The sequence below is a fragment of the Apium graveolens genome, chromosome 1 (assembly GCF_009905375.1).
Source record: "Apium graveolens cultivar Ventura chromosome 1, ASM990537v1, whole genome shotgun sequence".
NCBI classification, from domain to species: domain Eukaryota; kingdom Viridiplantae; phylum Streptophyta; class Magnoliopsida; order Apiales; family Apiaceae; genus Apium; species Apium graveolens.
Window position 1 is genome coordinate 127,113,537 of NC_133647.1, and position 12,996 is coordinate 127,126,532.

Below are 12,996 nucleotides of genomic sequence, written 5' to 3' on the forward strand. Positions count from 1 at the left end.
GCATGGTAAGTACATCTACACGAATTATCTGTCAACAATAGGCGATTCCCCAAACCGTTCCAAATAAAAGGTAAGCCGCTAGACGTATCTTCAATGGTCAGGATAGTCCTCTCATTCTACTTGTCGATTTGAGAACTCTAAGTCATTCCTCTCTCGATCCCAATTATCTCTTCCGCGTTCATAACAATTTTGTAGAGTGGACATCTATCATTTGCATAATAAAGTAAGCGGTCTTATTTAATATATCACTCAAAATCCTCAAATAGCACGACGGCTAACTTGGTTCTTGATAATCCTCCTTCAAAATTTATTATAATTAACTCTTACTGTGGCGCCCCAAAACCCGGGGTCAGGAGTCTCGGAAGCTACGCCATCTAAACTCACACAACTCATACTACAATATGTAAATACTCACGCTTCACGACCCCACACTTATCACACACACACTTACAGGTTATATGTTCGCGACGCACATAAGATGAATACGCACAACCAATACTAGATATCATACAATCATCACACACTAAGGTATTAAACAATTAACTAAGAATTCCATAGTAAATCCGTTGCAACCCCATGATCACGATTAGCCCATATTAGCACTTATCGTCATCATGGGTTCATATGAAATCATGATAAACAAACACAAGAAAATAATAACTAAACTAATTATATTAAAACAGAGTACGTCACAAGAGTAATTAAGTTCAAAGCAAGAAAACTAGCATCCAACGTTACAACGAAACAAGAATCACAAGAAAATATGCTTCCTCTTCGTTGCGGTGTGCTAAATCGGTCTTCTTCCTTATCTCCTTGCGTAAAAACACGATCTTCTTTTTTTCCACCCTTGTGAAAACGTCTCAAATCTACTTATATAATAGTCCCATAAACTCAGATTACATAGAAGTGGAAACCAAACAGAAGTAGAAGTCCTGAAATAATATATCTTTTTCCCCGACCCTGCGCGGCCGCTCAGCTATCGGGCGCTCAGCTTGCTGCGCGGCCGCTCAGCAATGCTGAGCGGGCGCTCAGACCTCCACTGGAAAAAAATCTGATTTTGCTCCGTTTTTTCGCCGTAATCTGCCCGTTTCTTTCCTCTCGCAATGGTGAACACATGCCAAGGCTTATTCTTGATGATTCCTCCCCCGAAATGCAACTAATACCCTGAAATGCATAAATACTAGAAAAACGCATCAAATACACAAAATACTTGATTTCAAGACACCAATTTAAGCCATTTTAAGACATTCTAAGTGGTATAAAATGCCACTTATCACACCCCCAAACTTAAATCGATGCTTGTCCTCAAGCGTCACAGACTCAAAAACAAATATAAAACATGCATGAATGCAATCTATATGAAAATGCAGCGATCCGCCTTACTACAATTAACCAACCAAATTGCAACATCTCAACCAATGCAGTTAGAGAACTAAAGATCAATAAACTCATGTAAACGGACATACAACCAGAAACGTGGTGTGTGCAAATGCTTAACAGATATGCTTCGGAACTAGACCAATTATTATGACTCGACTATCCTCAAGGCAATCCCATGATTATACAAAGAATAAAAATTCTAGGCACAAAGTGATATACAACATTACAAGAATTCTGGAGTTTATTACGGAATCATGCTTTTTATTCACAACACAAATGCTTATTTGACCGTGCAATGAGTGAGGTCCACAAAAGACTTATACAATGGTATCCATGTAACGAGCGTTAGGTTAGCGGATCCCAGACTCTAAAAGCCTTAGGTCACTAGGCACAAAGTCCCCTAAGAACTTAATAACTCGAATACCACAGAGCCCACTCTTGATCAATTATGCATAAAATATATTTTTTTTATAACTTCTGAGCAAGTGCGTTTCGCTCCATTTTGCTCAACCCTAGACTACTCGCACCATATACAAGCCGGCTACTAGCCAATTGACGCCTAGCCACAACTAGCAACAAATTCCATTTTTTTTCTCCAATTTTTTTTCTTTTTTCTTTTTCATGCCTTTATCACTAAGAACCTATTATCGAATTCTAAGCATAATAAATAGATTGACCTTGGAAACAACCAAATCATAACAACAATCTAGCCCTTACGCATTCTCTAAGACTTAGTGGAATTACAAGTGTTTCTAGCATGCATATCAACCTACATAACTTCATATCACTTTAATGCTATCACTACACTCGCATCAATATCACAATTCAGTCGATAAATCATTGCAAAAGGGATCATGGTAAATGCATGAGCTACGTGACATGATAAACAATAAAAGCTATATAAAAAAACTATATGGCCTAAATTATGCAACTATATGAACTAAGCTATCATGAATATGCAGCTATATGACACACACACAATATTCCTTAACTACCACCCCCAAAGTTAAAATCTTCACTGTCCTCAGTGAAGGTAGTAGAAAGGAACACAGGGTATACCTACTCGGAGTCATCATCATCATCACCCTCAGTGGGTGGAGTATGAGGCGGAGGGTATGCAGAGTCCTCACCAAAAACTGGCCACTGGATATCAACTCCAAGGCCCCGAAAAGCAGTCCCTAACGCAAGGGTAAGCTCCTGAGCAAATCTGCTCTGTGTTTCGTACATAGCATCCATCCGCCGTGTAAGCCTCCTATATTGGGCATCAACCATCCCAGCACCCTCATGAGCTCTCGAAGAACCAGCCTCATCACGCCCTGGCCTAGCCATAGTAGCACCTCATGCTGAACGCCCTCCTGGAAGACGATAACCCAGCCCATGCTCCTCAGGCTCACCACCGGTCCACTCCTGCATCCCATTCAGCGTCCCAGAATCAATCGGAGCTACCGGCAACTGCAACTGCTCATGAGCCGGCTAGTTCACTCCCACTGCTTGGCATAGCTTCGTAACCGTGGATGCATAAGGGATGTTCATATGCTTCGCTCCCCTCAAAAACTTCAGAATACCTTGGTAGATAAACTCACCAAGGTCCACATAGTATTTCTCATTCAGAATTCCCCACAATAACTGTGCTCTCTCAACTGTGACCTCGTGTGCATGCGAAGAAGGCAAAATATTAGCACAAATAAATGCATTCCATGCACGGGCATACCTGTTCATGGCGATCGCCGGAATGTGACGATACTCATTAGTGCCGGTCCTGAAGGTCCAAACTGTGCCCGGTCGACAGAGAGTCGCACAAATCAAATCCAAGTCAAAATTCTCAGCAGTCTTCTCATTCCAGTTTTCCTCCTCGGGTTTCCTCTCTCGCTGTCCAATCACACGGCGAATCGCCGCAGGGTGATAATCAACTGTCAGCCCCCGGACCACAGAAAACCCATTCTTTTCGGCCTTCGCGTTCGCGTAGAACTCGCGAACAACACTCATCGGCACCGCTTCGGGTGACTCACAAAAAGCTATCCACCCCTTCTTTGCAATCATAGGCAGCAACTCACCGTCCCTCCCCGATGGTAAAAACCCTCTCTCCTTCAGAATCGGCTTCCCCAACAGCCTAGTGTACTCCTCCTCCGCGGCTCTGTCAGTTAACCGAGGCCTTGCAGCAGTACCCCTCGATGAATCAACAGTAGGAACTGTGCTGCTGCTGTCAATAGTGCGTGCTCTCTTGGGTGCCATTGATTCGTGAATAAAAGTGTGTAAGAACTGAGTTTTGGTGCTTGGGAGAGAGTTTAAGTGTAGGAAGTTTGTGGGAGATATGTAGGATAGGTGTATGTATATAGAGGGTGTGGAGTAGGTTAAATTAGATTAGGAGTGGGGTTGAGGGATAAAATCATGGGGTAATGGGAAAAGAATTCGTGGGTTTATGGGCTGTGATGGGTTTTATGTGTTTTTTTTTTCTGAACTGTAAAAAAAATTTCTGGTACTCGACCCCTGAGCGGTCGCTCAGCAAAGCTGAGCGGGCGCTCAGGGGGTCACTGGATTTTTTTTTTCAGCCCCTGTTTTCTGATTTTTTTGTGTTTTTGGATAGGTTATTAACTTCTAAGGGTTCCTGTAACAACAATTCATGGGTTGCCTCCCACGCAACGCTTCATTTTCGTCATTAGCTTGACGTTTCGTACCCTTCTCAAGTAGTCAACAAAATGGCACTAACCACTTCTCGGTTTGCCATTTCCCCATAGTAGTTCTTCAAACGCTGACCGTTAACCTTGAATGCTTGGTCTGGATCATTCTTAAAAATTTCCACCGCTCCATGTGGAAACACAGTTTTTACAATAAAAGGCCCAGACCACCTCGATTTCAACTTCCCTGGAAAAAGTCGGAGCCGAGAGTTGAATAAGAGAACTTGTTGCCCCGGCATAAATAACTTAGGATGTAGCTTCCTGTCGTGCCACCTCTTCACCTTTTCCTTATACATTTTGTTATTCTCGTATGCTTGAAGTCGAAATTCATCAAGTTCATTAAGCTGAAGCATTCTTTTCTTACCAGCTGCATCTAAATCCAGGTTCAACTTTTTCAATGCCCAGTAGGCCTTATGCTCAAGCTCCGCAGGTAGATGACATCCCTTACCGTACACCAACTGAAACGGGGACATACCAAGTGGAGTTTTGTATGCTGTTCTGTAAGCCCGAACAACTTCATCGAGCTTTAAAGACCAATCCTTCCTTGACGGACAAACAACCTTCTCTAGAATGCGTTTTATCTCTCTGTTAGACACTTCTGCTTGACTATTTGTTTGTGGATGATAGGCAGTAGCCACTCGATGATTCACATTATAAAGCTGCATCATAGAAGTGAACTTACGGTTGCAGAAATGCGATCCTTCATCACTTATGATTACCCGAGGTGTTCCAAACCTTGTGAAAATTTGCTTATGAAGAAAATTTAGCACTGCCTTTGCATCATTTGTTGGTAAAGCTTAAACTTCGACCCATTTTGAGACATAATCGACTGCCAGCAAGATGTACTGATTATTGCAAGACGAGACAAAAGGCCCCATGAAATCGATTCTTCAAACATCAAAGACCTCGACTTCAAGCATCACATTTAATGGCATCACATCCTTCCTTGTCAAATTTCCCACTCTTTGGCAACGATCACACCTTAAAACAAACTGATGAGCATCCTTGAACAAAGTAGGCCAAAAAAAACCTGCTTGCAGAATACGAGCTGCCATCTTCTCACCACCATAGTGTCCACCATAAACCGTGGAATGGCAGTCTCGTAATATCCCCTCTGTCTCACAGAATGGGATACATCTCCTGATGATCTGGTCAGCTCCCTGTCTAAACAAATATGGTTCATCCCACATATACCACTTCACCTCATGCAGAAACTTATTCTTTTGAGCGGATGTCAAATTAGGAGGCATTACATTGCTGACGAGATAGTTTACAATATCTGCAAACCATGGTTCTTCCACCTGAACTGCAAACAACTGCTCATCCGGAAAAGATTCATTGATTAACGTCCTATCTTGTGAAGTAGAATCGGGATTCTCCAACCTAGAGAGATGGTCAGCTACTTGATTCTCAGTACCTTTTCTATCCTTGATCTCTAACTCAAATTCCTGAAGTAAAAGCACCCAACGAATGAGTCTCGGCTTCGAATCCTTCTTGGAAACCAGATAGCGAATAGCCGCATGATCAGTGAATACTGTTACTTTCGTACCAAGTAGATAAGATTGAAATTTCTCGAAACCAAAGACTATAGCCAAAAGCTCCTTCTCAGTAGTGGTGTAGTTCAATTGGGCCCCATTTAAAGTCTTACTCGCATAGTAGACCACATGGAAGAGATTTTTCTTGCGCTATCCTAGAACTGCACCTACCGCATAATCACTCGTATCACACATCATCTCAAACGGTTATGTCCAATCTGGTGCTGTAATAACTGGTGCAGTGATCAAACTCTTCTTGAGAGTCTCGAATGCTGCCAAACATTCATCATCAAATCTGAAAAGCACATCTTTCTCAAGCAAATTGCACAACGACTTAGATATCTTTGAAAAGTCCTTGATGAATCGCCGATAAAAACCCGCATGACCAAGAAAACTACGGATTCCTTTCACAGAATTAGGTGGTGGAAGATTTTCAATGACTCCCACCTTGGCCTTGTCCACCTCCAGACCCTTGCTAGAGACCTTATGCCCAAGAATAATGCCTTCACGTACCATAAAATGACATTTCTCCCAATTGAGCACCAAATTAGTTTCCACACATCTTTTGAGTACGGCGCGCAGATTATTCAAACATTCATCATAAGAATGTCCAAAGACGGAGAAGTCATCCATGAACACTTCGACATTATTTCCAATCATGTCAGAGAATATAGCCATTATACATCTCTGAAAAGTGGCCGGGGCGCCACATAACCCAAACGAAACTCCGCGAAAAGCAAACGTGCCAAATGGACAAGTGAAGGTAGTCTTTTCCTAATCCTCTAGTGCAATACAAATCTGATTATACCCTGAATAACCATCCAGAAGACAAAAATACTCATGCCCCGCCAACCTGTCAAGCATCTGATCAATAAACGGAAGAGGGAAGTGATCCTTCCTTGTGGCTTTGTTCAATTTTCTATAATCCATGCATACTCTCCATCCTGTAACTGTTCGAGTGGGGATGAGCTCATTCTTTTCATTTGCGACCACAGTGATACCTCCTTTCTTAGGTACACATTATACAGGGCTCACCCACGAGCTGTCAGAAATAGGATAAATGATACCTGCATCCAGCCATTTCAGAATTTCTTTCTTCACCACCTCCTTCATGATGGGATTCAGTCTTCGCTGCTGTTCCACAGTCAGCTTACTACCGTCCTCTAGCAGAATTTTATGCATACAATATGAAGGACTTATCCCCTTGATGTCTGCTATGGTCCATATAGCCGATTTGAATTCTCTCAAAATCCTTAAGATCTTGTCTTCCTCACTACCTGAAAGGTCAGATGAAATAATAACAGGTAACGTAGATGAATCACCTAAAAAAGCATACCTCAAGTGTTCAGGTAATGGCTTGAGCTCCAAGGTAGGTGCTTCAGCTATTGATGGTTTGAGCTTTCCTTCAACATTCTTGAGGTCAGAAGTACCAAGAGATTCAAACGGCATGTCCAGCTTTCACTTCCAGGGAAAAACGTTCAGATATTGTAATTGCTCATTGCCATCTTCATCATCGCTGTCAAACTCCCCCACTAAGGCCTTTTCCAATGCATCAGACATTAGCATGCGATCGAGTTCCGAAGTAACCGCAGAATCAATCACATCCACTTTTAAGCACTCCTCATCTTCTGTAGGGAATTTCATTGCCTTGAATACGTTGAAGGTCACATCCTGATCTTGTACCCGCATAGTAAGTTCACCTTTTTGCACATCTATCAAGGTACGGCCAGTAGCCAAGAAAGGCCTTCCCAAGATTATGGGAATCTTCTTATCTTCCTCAAAATCCAGAATAACAAAATCTGCAGGAAAGAAGAGCTTATCCACCTTGACGAGCACATCCTCCACTATGCCCCTTGGGTAAGTAATGGAACGATCAGCCAATTGTAGAGACATGTATATGGGTTTTGGATCAGGCAGCTCCAACTTTTTAAAGATCGATAACGGAATCAGATTAATGCTTGCTCCCAAATCATAAAGGCACTTGTCAAAAGTCAGATTGCCAATGGTGCAAGGAATGGTGAAGCTTCCTGGATCTTTCAGTTTTGGTGGTACCTTTTGCTGCAGAACAGCGCTGCATTCTTCCGTGAGAGCAACGGTCTCAAGGTCGTCCAGTTTCACCTTCCTTGAAAGAATAGTCTTCATAAACTTCGCATAACTAGGCATTTGCTCCAGAGCCTCAGCGAAAGGTATATTGATGTGAAGTTTCTTGAACACCTCTAGAAACTTCCCGAACTGTCTATCCAGCTTTTGTTGCTGCAATCTCTTAGGAAAAGGTGGTGGAGGATAGAGCTGTTTCTCCCCTGTATTAGCCTCAGGCAGAGTGTGTTCAACAGTAGTCTTCCTTGGTTCCGTCGCTTTCTCCTTTTGCTTAGATTCTTCATCACTAATTTTAGCTTCTCCTTCTTTTGCCTTTTCAGCATCAGCAACTTTTCCAGACCTTAAGGTAATAGCCTTGACTTGCTCTTTAGCTTCCTTCCTACCTGGTACTTCCGTGTCACTGGGAAGAGTGCCAGGCTGACGATTGAGCACTGCATTGGCTAATTGACCGATTTGATTTTCCAAGGTCTTGATAGAAACCGCCTGACTCTTGCATAACAGCTTAAGTTCCTCAAAATCAGCACTAGTAGGTACAGCTGTACTTCCCTGTTGAGGATATGATTGCCTTGTAGCATACTGCTGTGGTTGCTGGAATCCAGGTGGGTTAAACTGTTTACTCACTCCTTGCTGATATGGTGGCTGAATAGCATTCTGATTATTCCCCCAGCTGAAATTTGAATGATTTCTGTTGTTAGGATGATAGGTCACTGGCACAGGCTGCTGTTGTCGCTGATAATTATTCACATACTGAACAGATTCGTTGACAAGAGAACACTGATCCGTAGCATGAGAACCTGCACAAAGCTCACAAACCATAGCTATTTGATTAACTCCATATGTAGCCAAAGAATCAACCTTCATTGATAGCGCTTGGAGCTGGGCTGCAATAGCGGTGGCTGCATCAACTTCCAGAATACCTGCTACTTTCCCTGGCGTCATCCTCTGAGTTGGGTTTTGATGCTCATTTGCAACCATAGTCTCTATAAGATTATACGCCTCAGTATAGCTTTTAGCCCATAAGGCGCCTCCAGCTGCTGCATCGAGCATGGGCCGAGATTGGGCCCCCAAACCATTATAGAAACCAGTGATCACCATCCAATCCGGCATTCCATGATGTGGACATTTTCTCAACATTTCCTTGTAGCGCTCCCAAGCCTTGCACATAGATTCTGTAGGTTGCTGCGCAAACTGAGTAAGAGTACTCCTCATAGCAGCAGTCTTTGCCATCGGATAAAACTTCACCAGAAACTTTTGCGCAAGATCTTGCCACGTAGTGATGGACCCAGCTAGTTCTGAATGTAACCAGTCTTTAGCCTTGTCCCTCAGTGAGAATGGGAAAAACCTCAACTTGATAGCCTCATCAGTCACGCCATTCTACTTAAAAGTGCTGCAGATCTCGACAAAATTCCTTATGTGCATGTTGGGGTCTTCAGTTGCCGCTCCTCCAAAAGAAACAGAATTCTGCACCATCTGAATAGTGCCCGACTTGATTTCAAAGGTGTTAGCTTGAATAGCCGGATGAAGGATGCTTGACTGAATGTCATCAATTTTAGGCAGAGAAAAATCCATAAGAGCTGGATCAGCTTGAACAATACGATCTCCCATGTTTACTGGTTCTTTCCGCTCAGTTCCTGAATCCGAATCCTCAAAATCTAACTTCTCCGGAATATCAAGAACTTCGTCTGTCTCTTCAGCTGTATCTAAAGTCCTCTTGCGAGCACGAGAACGAGTTTGCATAAACACTTGCTAAAGTACCTGAAACACAACCAGAAACAATAATTAACTACTACGTCCTAATCACTGAGTCCTAATGACCAATGATGGTAAGTACATAAACTAAATAAATATGCCGAGTCCCCGGCAGCGGCGCCAAAAACTTGTTAGGGCGAAATCACGCACTAATATTCACGCAAGTATACGCGTTCGCAAGTAATATAGAATACTTTCTAGTTCGTTCCCACAGAGACTCAGACTAAATTATTGTCTAATTAAACTCACTCACCAATATATGATTACTTTTCAATGTTAAGACACTAACACTTAAGATTGTTGATTAAATATTAACTACAATTAACTACTTAATTAATCACTTACTTAACACTTCAAATTATCAATAATAAAACACTCATGAGATCACAACTTCATTATTACTTCCTTCAATAGCCATTGTTGTTACCTTAGCATGTGACAGTGATGATATTAATCGAATAACACGAAACTGATAAAAGCCAACTTTCATTGTACTAATACCATTCTACCAAGCATCCACAATTAAGATAGAAGTTGAATAGTCATCAATTATGTTGAGTTCCTATATGTCTACAGAAATTGACAACACAACGATTTAAGCGCAAGTTATTCCTTTTGATTACATAGGGCAAATAAAACTGTTAGAGTTACCCACTAATCATGCACAACGTACATGAACCTATGCTAGCATGGCAAGTTCTAAATCTCGAGATCCACCGTCGCTTCACAAGAGATTAACACCCTATCTTATATGTTCGCGACGCACATAAGACGAATACGCACAACCAATACTAGATATCATACAATCATCACACACTAAGGTATTAAACAATTAACTAAGAATTCCATAGTAAATCCGTTGCAACCCCATGATCACGATTAGCCCATAATAGCACTTATCGTCATTATGGGTTCATATGAAATCATGATAAACAAACACAAGAAAATAATAACTAAACTAATTATATTAAAACAGAGTACGTCATAAGAGAAATTAAGTTCAAAGCAAGAAAACTAGCATCCAACGTTACAACGAAACAAGAATCACAAGAAAATATGCTTCCTCTTCGTTGCGGTGTGCTAAATCGATCTTCTTCCTTATCTCATTTTCTCCTTGCGTAAAAACACGATCTTCTTTTTTTCCACCCTTGTGAAAACGTCTCAAATCTACTTATATAATAGTCCCATAAAACTCAGATTACATAGAAGTGGAAACCAAACAGAAGTAGAAGTCCTGAAATAATATATCTTTTTCCCCGACCCTGCGCGGCCGCTCAGCATAGCTGAGCGGGCGCTCAGCAATGCTGAGCGGGCGCTCAGACCTCCACTGGAAAAAATCTGATTTTGCTCCGTTTCTTCGCCGTAATCTGCCCGTTTCTTTCCTCTCGCAATGGTGAACACATGCCAAGGCTTATTCTTGATGATTCCTCCCCCGAAATGCAACTAATACCCTGAAATGCATAAACACTAGAAAAACGCATCAAATACACAAAATACTTGATTTCAAGACACCAATTTAAGCCATTTTAAGACGTTCTAAGTGGTATAAAATGCCACTTATCAGCATTCGGGCTACGTGTCCCATTTTCGGGCATGCACATACTTCACAAGTTCCTGAGTACACACAGTACCTTCGCCTGCGGTACCTTTGGTAGCCCATCTAGCACACATAGTACCAGAGTCTACCCCTCCATTGTCCTTTCAAAAGAATTCTATCAATCTCGAGAACTCGAACCACATCGAAGTTCCCCAAGCATTTTGCTTGTTGATAGAAATAGTTTATCTCTTTAAAATATAAGTGTATATATATGTATATACATACTTCCGAGAATTTTGGAGGAAGTACTAAGTATGTGAGTTGACCGTTGTCAACATATAATTAATAAGGGGAAAGGTTTCTTCTCGAAATTATATTCAATATAAAAATAAGTCGGGATAATATTCACCGACGATCTAAAATTATTCGAATAATACTTCTAAATCAGAAAGTATATCAGGATCTATGATCTTTAAATCAATAACAATCCTTTAATAAATAATAATTAATTAAATAATAGTCTATAAATAATTAAATGATAATTGATATTAATCATACCTCGAATGAGTTTACTCTCTAAAAGATTTATTTAAATAATGTTCCTCAACTAGTTTGTGTTTACATAATTAATAATCTATAATGATTAATCTGGTTTGAATAAATAAACGTTGAAGTATACTACTCCTATAATAAAGGAATACGTATATAATATTTACTATCCGAATCAATAGAATATAGTTGAGGGAATATGCTCGTTGGGAATTCATTTTAAAAGTTCGAGGTGTTTTAATGTTTCGTAAATGGATGATGAGTCCCTTTAAAATGTACTATTATGGACTTATATCTGCCCTATAATATCTCCGGAATGATTCCCGGGTTTTATCTTAAATCCCGACCGACTCTCGGTCTTATATAATACGTCACGCCTTAAAGCGAAATAACATTTCACGATATATACTTATCGTACAGCATCGCTATATTATGCGAAAATTCAACAACTACGTATCATGGCAAACATGGTATTTAAGCGATGATAGTAAAACAATAATTTCACAACACAACAGTAAAAATGGAGTTGGGTTTGTAAACTTGCATGGGTATCTCAAGGTGGAGGATGCTCTAGGTTCCGCTTGGAAATCTATAACCATAAACATATTTCATTTCGTTAGGTTCCGTCCTAACTTACGGTAACTCGTACTCATGTGCTACTCATTATACACCCTCTCAACTCATATTACCCTTAACATTTCTTTTAAGTCATAATCACTTTATGGTCACTTCATTTTCCTAAGTATCTTGAGTTCATTCTCATTATCGTTGTCGGCTCCGCTTAAAGATTCTTACGTTTCTACTCGCGCGGTCTTGACTCCGACATATTTATAAAATTGAGAAATTATTATTTTCACTTGAAATTTATATGACAGTTCGAAAACTCAATATGTTACTCTCTGTAAAAATTTCATGATTTATGAATACTTTAAGTCTATCCTTTATATTTTCAAAGTTCGTAATTCGTAGCAGTTTTTGTCGCGTAAATCACTTTTACTAAAACGACCATAACTTTTGATCCGTAAATCGGAATCAAGCGCCTAAACGATCCTTATAACATTGTCTATCCTAAATAAAGGTTATTTTTCAAGAATCTACAATTTACAACTTCGGGACCTTCTGCAGAAACTTAAAGTTACGGTTTGTTGGTTTTAACGAAGTTACGTATATGATCGGGGTTTCGTTTACGCCTTAACTATCAACACAACCACCAACAATCATCATATCATCATTAACACACAAACTCATCTCAAGAAAATCATGTTCTTGAGGCAACAACAACCAACCTTAAGTCTACTTAACTTAATCATCAAGATTTCATCAATAACACTTAGTAAGCTAGGTTTACTAACACCCACTAAATGGATCTTAAACATGAAACTTAAATAAAGTTAGACCAAATATTTTTACCTTTCTTGAAAGCTTGAGATGTGTTCTTGAGGATGGTGGAGGCTTGGAAGTGCTTGGTATGATT

General features: G+C 40.5%; 1 non-coding gene across 1 annotated transcript; it reads left to right on the forward strand.

Annotated features, from left to right (window-relative positions):
• Positions 1-8,792: 8,792 nt before the first annotated feature.
• Positions 8,793-8,899, forward strand: LOC141680147 (small nucleolar RNA R71). Its single transcript, XR_012558273.1, has one exon. It is a non-coding gene; the product is annotated as a small nucleolar RNA R71 (small nucleolar RNA).
• The last annotated feature ends 4,097 nt before the right edge of the window (positions 8,900-12,996 follow it).